At 37.3% G+C, this 10,072-nt stretch overlaps 1 pseudogene; it reads left to right on the forward strand.

Annotated features, from left to right (window-relative positions):
• The first annotated feature begins 4,064 nt into the window (after positions 1-4,064).
• LOC101566318 lies at positions 4,065-4,806 on the forward strand (annotated as a pseudogene).
• Positions 4,807-10,072: the final 5,266 nt, after the last annotated feature.

A 10,072-nucleotide genomic window follows, 5' to 3' on the forward strand; every position in this document is an offset into this window, starting at 1 on the left:
CACACACACACACACACACACACACAAATCAGTGAAGGTAAAAATATTGATTCTCTTATCAAAAATTTCAATAATGAAATTTTTGATAAGAGAATTTAAAGCCTATATAGTATATGTTCCAGTGTCAATTTCTTAGTTTCTGTAATGTACTGTGCATAAATTAGGTGAAAGGTACTTGAGATCTTGCTAATATTTATTCACCTTGCTGTGACTCTGTAATCCTTTCAAGATAAAAAGGTTTTCAAATTGAGGAGTGAGGTGGAAGTGAGACTAGCCTTTGAAATTATGACTAACTTTATTTTGTGGAAATAACAAGTCTGAAGTAATGATCTATAGCTCTATGATGGCTGTACAAATGGAACTTACAAATAGAAATGCATTCTTTTTTATGTGACTGACCTATTTTCATCCTCTGAAAGCCAAACAACTTGACATGATGTGTTTAGTGATACTTTCTATTTGTGAAATTCTATTTTTTCTAAATAAAAATGTTTCAGAAAATCTGGCAACACCACACATCACTATACAACATCAAGATGGCATCCTATGGTTGGCTTGTGACCCTTATCACATCGAGTTTCCAAAGATACACCACAGTGGATACTAGGCCCTGGAGGTTAGACTTCTCCATTGTACCTACCAAACCTTTATTTCATACCCAGTCTAACACTAGAGGCCTCGCCTTACCTATTAGTAACACAACCCTTCTATCCCATTCATATTTATGTTTACATTGATTACCCATTTCAAAATACAATTCTGTATAGGGATTTTAAAAAAGGTGCACTACTTTTTTATGAATCCTAGTTTAATACATTGTGGTTAATGAGAAAATCATCGGAGAACTAGTTTTCCCTAACCATCATAGGAGAAACAGTCCTCCTTCCCAGCTATATATGACCCTGCAAACAGACCAAAGGATCCCCTATTTTGGATTGCTCATTTTAGAAATCTATTCTGGTCCCCATCCAGCCACAGTCCTCTTCATTAGACAAGGATCCCAATCCTCTTACAAATGGCTCTGAGAAACCCTGAGATATCTCCAGATATTATAGGATACAACCATAAGCAATACTGAGCAGAATTTAGTCCTGAATAAGATACAAAGAGAATATATTAGCCTTTTAGAGATATTAATGGAGTAAATTTTAAAAGGACTTTTGAAAAAGTCAAGGAAACTAATAAGCAAAGATTGGAATTGTCAAATTGATGAAGTTGATTTTGAGTCTTTCAAGTTAGAAAAAGTATACTAATGAATCTGATTAGATTGCTATGAAAAACACAAACAGAAAGCTTCTGCTTGGTAATATGTTGACAAGGTTTGGGGCCCTAAATGCAATGTTGTGAACATTGATTCAGGAGTACCAATGACCACTGCTTCCAACTGGCTCTGAATTGGGGCGAATGAGACATAACAGAATCACCTTGCTGCAGTTTGCATGCACCCATTACTCAAAACCTCTCATTGAGAGCAGATTATATTTGCCTAAGGACTAGACAAGGGACCCCTAAATGTTCATCCTGATAAGGCACTGCCTGGGCCAGGGGCCTTAATGATGGCCCTTCTCAAAGATATTGAGATTCTGAAAAATACTGAAATGATCCAAGAGATTGAAGTTGCCTGTTCTCAACCTTGAGAGTCTAATCCACTTTGTTCCAAGGGATTTCCAAAAATCCCTCATGTGCCTTCTGCCTATTTTCACATTCTCTATTTGCAATGTGAACTATGAAGTCACCACTCAGGATGCAGGAGCACTAAGTTAAGGATCTAGCATAGATTGAAAGAATTTTCCTGAGTTCACTGCCTTGGACACATGTGGCAAGATAGACAGCTTGCACTAAATGTCAATAAATATAGTTGTGCTCTAAGAAAAGCAATAACAATTAAAGCCGTCAACTTTCACTGAGGTTGAGAAAACAAAAGATGTTCCAGTTTACAGTGGCCCCATGCCAGGAGACTGCTGAGACTGGAGAATAATCAGACTGCAGACCGGAGAATGCTATCTTCCAAGAAGAATGTGCTAATGAAAATTTTCAGGAACAGTAGTTTCATCAAGGTTCCTACCAGAATGTGCATCAACCAAGACTGTGCAGTATTACTGGCAAGGCAAATACTCTCTGGCAGGTGTAAGGAAGAATACACAAAATCACCCAAGAGAAAATTTAAACAGAATAAGATCTTCTGTTATGTTATATTCTGGCTATTCACTTTTTCAGTAACTGTAAATCAGCTTGTTTTTGAAGAAAAATATTACCTAGACCTTTGAGGATATGAGTATAATTTATGGGGAAGCCAGGGAGGAAAAAAGAAAAATGCTGCCCTGAAAATGAACTTGGGGTTTTCTGGCCTAATATGAGATTAAATAAACGTTCCTTGCCTGTGGCAAAAACGTTAATTTTTAAGTCTCAGCTCTTATAATTTAATGTCAATCTCCTCTTCAAATGTGTTTTCCTCAAAAACTTCCCGCTGTAAAATTTGTTTGAGAGATCAGGTAAAAGTTCATGGTTCTTGATAATCAGGATCACATTAATCTCTGACAGCTGTATTTATTGGGCTACGACTTCCGAAAGTTCTAACAGATATTAGCTAGTTTGATGACGTCAAACTCATGCACAGCAAGCAATAAGGACAAAAAGCTGTTTTGTTGAAACACAATGTGTCAGAAGGTAAACACTATGTGGTGTGGTTAACGAATCTCATTCTAATATTTCCCTGAATTCAGAAAGGCAAACATCTCAGTTTCGGAGACAGTCTCTGATACACCTGTGTGAATACTTACTTCATATCCTGGAGATAGCCAGAGAATATCCCCAGCCCCAGAACCACCTAAATTTTCTTGCTACTGTCACTTGACATCATGCAAAGGTCACTCATTTGCTGACACCTAGTTCCTTATCTTTAAAGGGAAAAACCCCTCACATTTATGTCCTATAGTTGTTAAGCACAGTAGGAAAAACATCTGACCTTGCATGTAGTAGGAAATCACAATGAACCAAGTATACTAAAGTGATCAAGTGTGGCCCCATTCTGGGCAATGCTTCTGGCTATAACACGCTTTTGCAGGCATCATCCTGAGAACCATTTTTAAAAACTCAGAACTCTTTGCAATCCCTTTTTTTCTGGGTAATATTCACTGGACCATATAGCCAGCAGTATAGATTTCCTTTGAAGAAGGGCAAGTATTCTCTAGGTACTGGCTGATTCGGGAGCACTAGAAAACAGACAGTGTAAGTAGAAGCTGAAACTGAAACTGTTTCAGTTGTTTGATATTAAGGGCCTGCAATATTCTTTTACTTTCAATTCACATATACACTTATCACTACTGTGGTTGGTTTTCTTGTCATCTGCCCCTTCCTAGAGTGGCTCTTTTCTTCTTTTCCCCTCCTTACCATCATGGAAGCTAACATGAACCTGATAAGTTTTGTGGCAGTTCTCTTTGAGTTAGATGTCACATATGTTCTTCGGAAAATTGGAGGTTACTCCAATTCATCTCTCATTCTTTAATCTTTGCCCTCCACACTTGATAATGGCTTCCTTCCCTTAGAAGATAAAATTCCTGACTTTCTCCTCTCACTAAACACCATTCTCCTTTCACTTTTGAGCAGTGAACAACTTCGTAATTATTATTCTCCACATGAAACTCTCCCCTTAGACTTCCTGTTCTTTTATTTGTTCTTGTGGATAAGAGGATAAAATGTGAGCTGGAAGATAATATTACAACGTCCATTTTTATCTCAATGAACAAAGTGCCAAAAGAATTTTAATTAAGCACTGAAATCGGCTGGAAAAGAAAGACAGGTTGTGTGTCTTTAGTAGGAGGCCATGGGCCCTGGCCTTAATCTTGTCATATTGAAGACTATTTGACTCAACACAGAAAACATATCAAATTTGCTGGTGAACCAAAATATAAAGAAATAATTAAAATAAAATTGAAAGAACCAATACCTCTCTATATTCAAATTATGAACTATAGCTAAGATAACAGAACTTTGGAACAAATGCAAAACCTACCTTTTGAATATCTACATTTCCACCACTGTGCCTGGTAGAATTTTGATTCATCATGGATCATATGTCACCTGAAGACATTCAGCTAAGGGCTAACCAGCTTATTGATGAGTCTCGAGAGTACAAGGAAAATGATGGACTTAGCCATACAGCCTCAAGATGCAGAAATCCAGACCATCACCGTGCTGGGTGAACAAGGGGAACAACTAAACTGCATAGAAGAAGGTATGGACTGGATAAATAAAGATATGAGAGAGACAGAGAAGACTTTAACAGAACTCAGTAAGTGCTGTGGCCTTTATGTCTGTCCATGTAACAGGGCAAAGAACTTTGAGTCTAGCAAGGCCTATAAGGCAACATGGGGAAAAGGCAGAGACAGCCCACCTAGCAATGTGGTATCCAGGTAGCTGGCCAGAGTCACAAATGGGCAGACTCAGCAGCCAGCTACCAGAATGGCCAGAGGCAGATACATTAAACGGTAACGGGGGCCAGGGAGATGGCTCAGTGGAATAAGCGCTTCCCTGGCAAGCGCAAGGATCAGAGTTCAATCCCCAGTTCCACCAAAAAAACAAAAACAAAAAACAAACCAGTAACCAATGATGCCAGAGAGAAAGATAGAGGAGAACGTGACTCAAGTGGGCAATATCCTGGGAAATCTAAAGAACATGAACTTGGCCATGGTCAATGAAACTGGAGCTCAAAATTGACAAATAAAATCAATCACAACAAAGGTTGACTCTAGCAAAGATCGCATTGATGTTGCCAATACCAAAGCGAAGAAACTCATTAACAGCTAAAGCTACTACAGTACTTATTACTATTTATTCACTTCTCTAGTTGCTTCTCCTATGCCTTTGCCTTTTCAGAGTTGGAAATTTTGATCTAATCTGAACTTTTGTACTGATCGGGAAGTAATGTAGAAGACAGGCCAGCAGAGTAACAGCCTCCCTACTTTATTTCCTGTTTCTCTTGAAGGTAGACCACTGCTCTGTCGTCACTGATTTTTCTATTCATAGTCTTAGATTGGTTTTCATATGTCACATCTAGTGGGAAAGGAGAAATACTGTCCTCTTTACCTCAGCAGGTTCTTTTCCTTTTATGATTTGAAAGCACTGCCAAAGATGGCCTTAAAGATGGCAGCTGTGGAGGTATTTTTGTTTCATTTGTCCACTTTGGTTTATAGTAGGTGAAGGACAAGAGAGAAGAGGTTGTTACCTCAGTAAAATATGCAGGCCACAAAATAAAAAGCTGCATAGCTACAACAAAGATCCAGTCGTGTTTAGTTTTTTTATTTAAGTTGCAGTTTTAGCCAATTAAGTTTAATGCTTGGTTTTGGGATTTTTATACACGGTGTCTTTATCTTACATTGCCATTTTGTAACCCTTGCTACAAAAGTAGAATAAGTTGAGGATTTTTTCTTGTAAGCTTAGGTGGACATCATGGTGCACACGTATAATCTCAGCAACTGGGAGCTTGAGGTAGGAGAATCACAAGTTCAAGGCCAGCCTTGAATTCAGGGCATTTTGAATTCAAAAAGTCATGCATGTACATTGATTCTATGATCCCAATTTATATATGGCTTTTTATTTTCATATTAGTAGTAGTTTCACAGTCCCATTACAGACCTATTAACCACATAAGCTTGTCATCAGTGTTTGAAAAGAAAATGTAAATATATGTGAGGAATCTCTAAAGCAAGGATTAAATTTCTTTTGAAAAAGTTTGACAAAATACATGAATTAAGATTTACCTCAATGCTAAGAATTATGGTTGGATAGGAAACAGAAAACTTACTTTGATCTCAGGTAGAAAAGGATTTGAGTTTCATCTAGCTTTATATGATTAAAAAGTTAGAATGGATTTATTGTCTCACTAAAAATGATCTGGAAATTAAATCTTTGGTTTAATTATTGGTAATTTCACTGTTACTCTCTTAGCATTGTGTAGTGAACTATGTAGATCTCAAACATTGTTATGGGAATATAATCAATATTTGTCACCTTTATTTGAAAACTAGCATCTGCACACCTCAGAGCTGTCAGTGTGGATTGGTCAGCTGTCAGTGATTCCATCAATAATCACTCTGATTGTTAAAATTAAATTTTGTAACTAATGGTGTTATTCTTTCAAATAGGTACTTTTTTCTGTGCCTGTTGTTCTAGAAACTATAATTTCATTACCTTTTGTTCAACAAACTGAATAAAGCCAAATTACATAAATAAAAAAAAAAAAAGACAACAACAACAATGAAACAAGCAAATGCAAAACCTGTGTTCAGTACCTAAAAAAGAAGTAATTAACTGTAGTATAAGAAAGTGGTAAAATTTGGAAAAAGATTATTACTCAAAAATACCAAATCATGATGTTTGGCATATGTCAAGATAATCTAAAAGTTCTCAATGGTATAAGCTAGGTAATTCGAATAGTCTAGAAAGTATGACTGGATTATAATCAAAAGCATGAAAACAATCCATGAATTGAAGCTGATTTAAATAAATGATTTAATAAATGAGCAACTGGAAGAAGGGAAACCTGCTGTATAGAGTTGCAAACCATTTAAATGAATTCTCCACTGTAAAGAAGATAGACCACAACTCCTCAATCACATATGGGCTATGTGTAGTGGCTTTCTTCCAAAGAGTCCCATATGGAGAGGGGTAAATAAAAACACAACTTTACAAAAGTGATACTTGACACTACCCCAGCCAGGCACCAAGGTCAGCATCAACAGTGATAAACCTTGTAGATAGCTTTGCCCTGACAGTGATGAGGTGAAAACTGCACTTTGCCTTTGCTGTTATTATGAGAAAAACATCAGAAAGATCCCAATAGATCGATATCTACACAATATCAATACCCTTCACAGCAGTCAAAATTATCAAAGATATGCAGAATCAGAGACACTGACATAGAGATGTCAAAGGAGATAGTACAATTCATTTTACTTTGTTAAGTTCTGTATCACTTATAATTTTTTCTTTTAATTCTAATTTTTACTCTTTATAAAATAAAAAATAAATAAAAAGAGATGGTACAATCAAATAGAATGTGGTAGCCTAGACAGGATCCTGGGACAGAACAAAGACATTAAATTAAAACCAAAATAAAAAAAAAACCCAAAATCTGAATAAAGTATAAACTTTAGTTGAAAAGGTATAATGCTGGTTTGTTGTCATATAAGTACTACATAAATATAAGAATCCCTTATTCTTCACCATTTTTCTGTAAATTTAATCTAGATTAAAGGCTTCTTGAATAAGAAAACCTTCAAAAGGTGAAAGAGAAAAGTGCTTTGAAGAGAATGTAGAAAATACTGGGGAATGTAAATTTTAGTATGTGGCAAAATAGCAGAAATACTGTCCAAGTGACAAAAACAATGACAAAAGATTAAACAACAGTCCTGTCTTATTGTGTATTCCTAGTGAAATGAACCTGGACTATTACAGTCAATTCTGAACATTTCAGAAATCTATTGTTAAAATCTATATGAGTTGAATGAAAAAGGAAAGGTTTCAATATTATTTTAAGAGGAGTCTTGCCTTAGGGTTTCCCCTCAAAGCACGGCTGTCTTAGTTACCTTTTCTTAATGTTGAGACAAAATACCCAGCACCCTAAGTTAAAGAAAGCAAACTGCATTTTTGGCTCACAGTTTATAGACGCTTCCTTACACAACTGGCTGGCTCCAAGGCAGGGTGGCACACAGCAGGGGAGCATCAGAGGGCAGGGAAATCAGTTCATGGAAGGCGAAAGGCCAAAGGCAACCAAAGCAGAAAGCAGCAAGTAATAGCAGCAGCCCTTTTTCTGTCCTTTATATTCTAACCAGCCACAAACTTAACCCAGCAATACACATTCTAGTTCCTGCCACCTCTGCAAAGTCCCACCTATGAATGTAGGAGGCTTTGGGTGGGGCAGGATTTGAACACAAACCATAGCAACAGCAAAAGCTAAAACAACAGCTTGTACAAACATAGATTTTCTTGAGAAGTGACTTCCTGTAATAGGAATGATCCTAGGAAAATGAGATGGGTGAGGAATGCAAGTCTGTAGGAGATATATGCTTGCTGTAGGCAGCTAGAGGTTACTTCCTGTGAACATTTATAAAAAGTCACATAAAACATGCCTATAATTTGCCCTTGAGGGCAGTGTATCTGAGAATGTATGCACATCTCCCACTGACTGGTGCTCCTACATGCCCTTTAAAGCACTTGTTCTTCCTGGGTATGCACAGGGACTCACACCTTGTGCCACAGAAGCACTGTGGCAGAGAACGAGTTACACAACAGAGATGCAGGGAAATGCTATCCTGTTAAAGCACGGTGGAGACTGTGATGGCAGAAATAGATGGAATACGATGGTGGCTAGTGGTTTAAGGGTCATATTAAATAAGGGAAGCTTAAAGACAGAAGATAATGCATGTCTCAAATAGAGGGAAGTGGACATGCTTGTCACCAGTCTAGAGACATGGACTAGCACCATGACTAGAAGTAGCAAGATACAGCTTTTATCTCACTCTATTGACCATGTCATATTAGCCATAGGAGACAAAGAAGAGCTAAATAAGTAGACCAACCAGGATAAGTGCAACACTCCACGCATGATGTAAGTCCTAATACAGCAGATCGTACAAATACAAAAATCTAACTTAAAAAGTCTTTTTGAAAGACAGAGATCAGCCCTAAGCTAATTTAAATAAAACCTTCTATAAGATAAACACAGACATCAAAGTTAAAATATCTACTAATATAAGATGAAAAATTTTTAAACAAAAATTATTTAATCTATACAGTGTTAAGTTTGACCACTTACAATATGAAATTTCTAAATCTTAGTAGTTTAAAACTATAGTGTCCAGGGGGAAAAAAGTGTCTAGGGAGATAGCAACATAAGCAACTGCCTGGCAAACATAAGGTCTTGAGTTTGATCCCTGGTACAACAAAACAATGCCCAACACTATAAAAAGTCTGTATTTGTCACTATCGTACACTGAGAAGTGGGCTGTTGTGGAGGATGACAAACTTTACCAACTCAAAGCAGGCTGAGAGTGTAGGTAGCCTCCAAGAAAGACATTTTCCTTGACTTCTTTAGGTGCAACCATGGAAGACAAATAGTTAAGGATAAACCCTCTAGAGGGACAAGGTAGAGGTTAAAGAAAAAAAAATATCTGGCACAGAAGAGAGTCATAGTCTAGTAAAGAGCTCTTCTGTGCTCCACAGGGGAAGCCTCTTCCCATGCATGCCCACCAGGACTCAGAACTGCTGCTGACCAGAGATGGCTGCTTCTGACTCTCTGCAGAAGGCAGTTTTTCTACTGAGGTTGTCCAGTGCTACTGCACTGTCATGTTCTGCGCAAGTGTGTATAGCTTTCCTTTTAGTTTATAATCCATAAAGACACAAACTCACATTCAGACCTGAAGGGAAGGATGAAGCATGAACAAAGGATCTTGGTCTTTGGGCTCAAAATGATTCATGAACAGGACTTTGAGCTGGCTTCCCCGGAGAAGGGATAATTCTCTTCCATGTATGAGAATAAAATAGGTCATTTGGAGACATAGTGGGTAGACTCTAAGAGAGACCAATTGTTCACTCTATTTACTTCTATTCCTGGCCGTACTGATAAACTCTAATTCCCATGAATGGAAATGTGAAAATATGTATCACTTCAGGCCTGATGCATAAAACACAGTGCTCTGTCCCTCTCATCCTCAGGCAGCTTGACTGACACAAGTGCAATGAGTTCAGAAGCCAACTGTTCAGAAGACAGTGGAATCTGGATCCCCAAGTCACCACATGGAAATGAGCCAGGCCTTTGCTCAGAGCTACATTTTAGGTTTTATGTGAGCCAGAAAGAGTTTTCCATTCAGCTTGAGCTATTATATAATTTTTGGTTTTGATACAGTGGATAGCATTGTCTTAACTACTGCAACAAAACCAAATTAGAAATTCTTAATGGATAAGAATTACTCATATTTTCATCTTTTCTCTGTACCTGGTCTCTGTTTTAGAATCTATGTAGATATTTAATAACAAGTTTTTATATTTACAATGTAAATAACAATGATTGCTT

This window comes from Octodon degus, unplaced genomic scaffold, assembly GCF_000260255.1.
Source record: "Octodon degus isolate 3935 unplaced genomic scaffold, OctDeg1.0 scaffold00088, whole genome shotgun sequence".
NCBI classification, from domain to species: Eukaryota; Metazoa; Chordata; class Mammalia; order Rodentia; family Octodontidae; genus Octodon; species Octodon degus.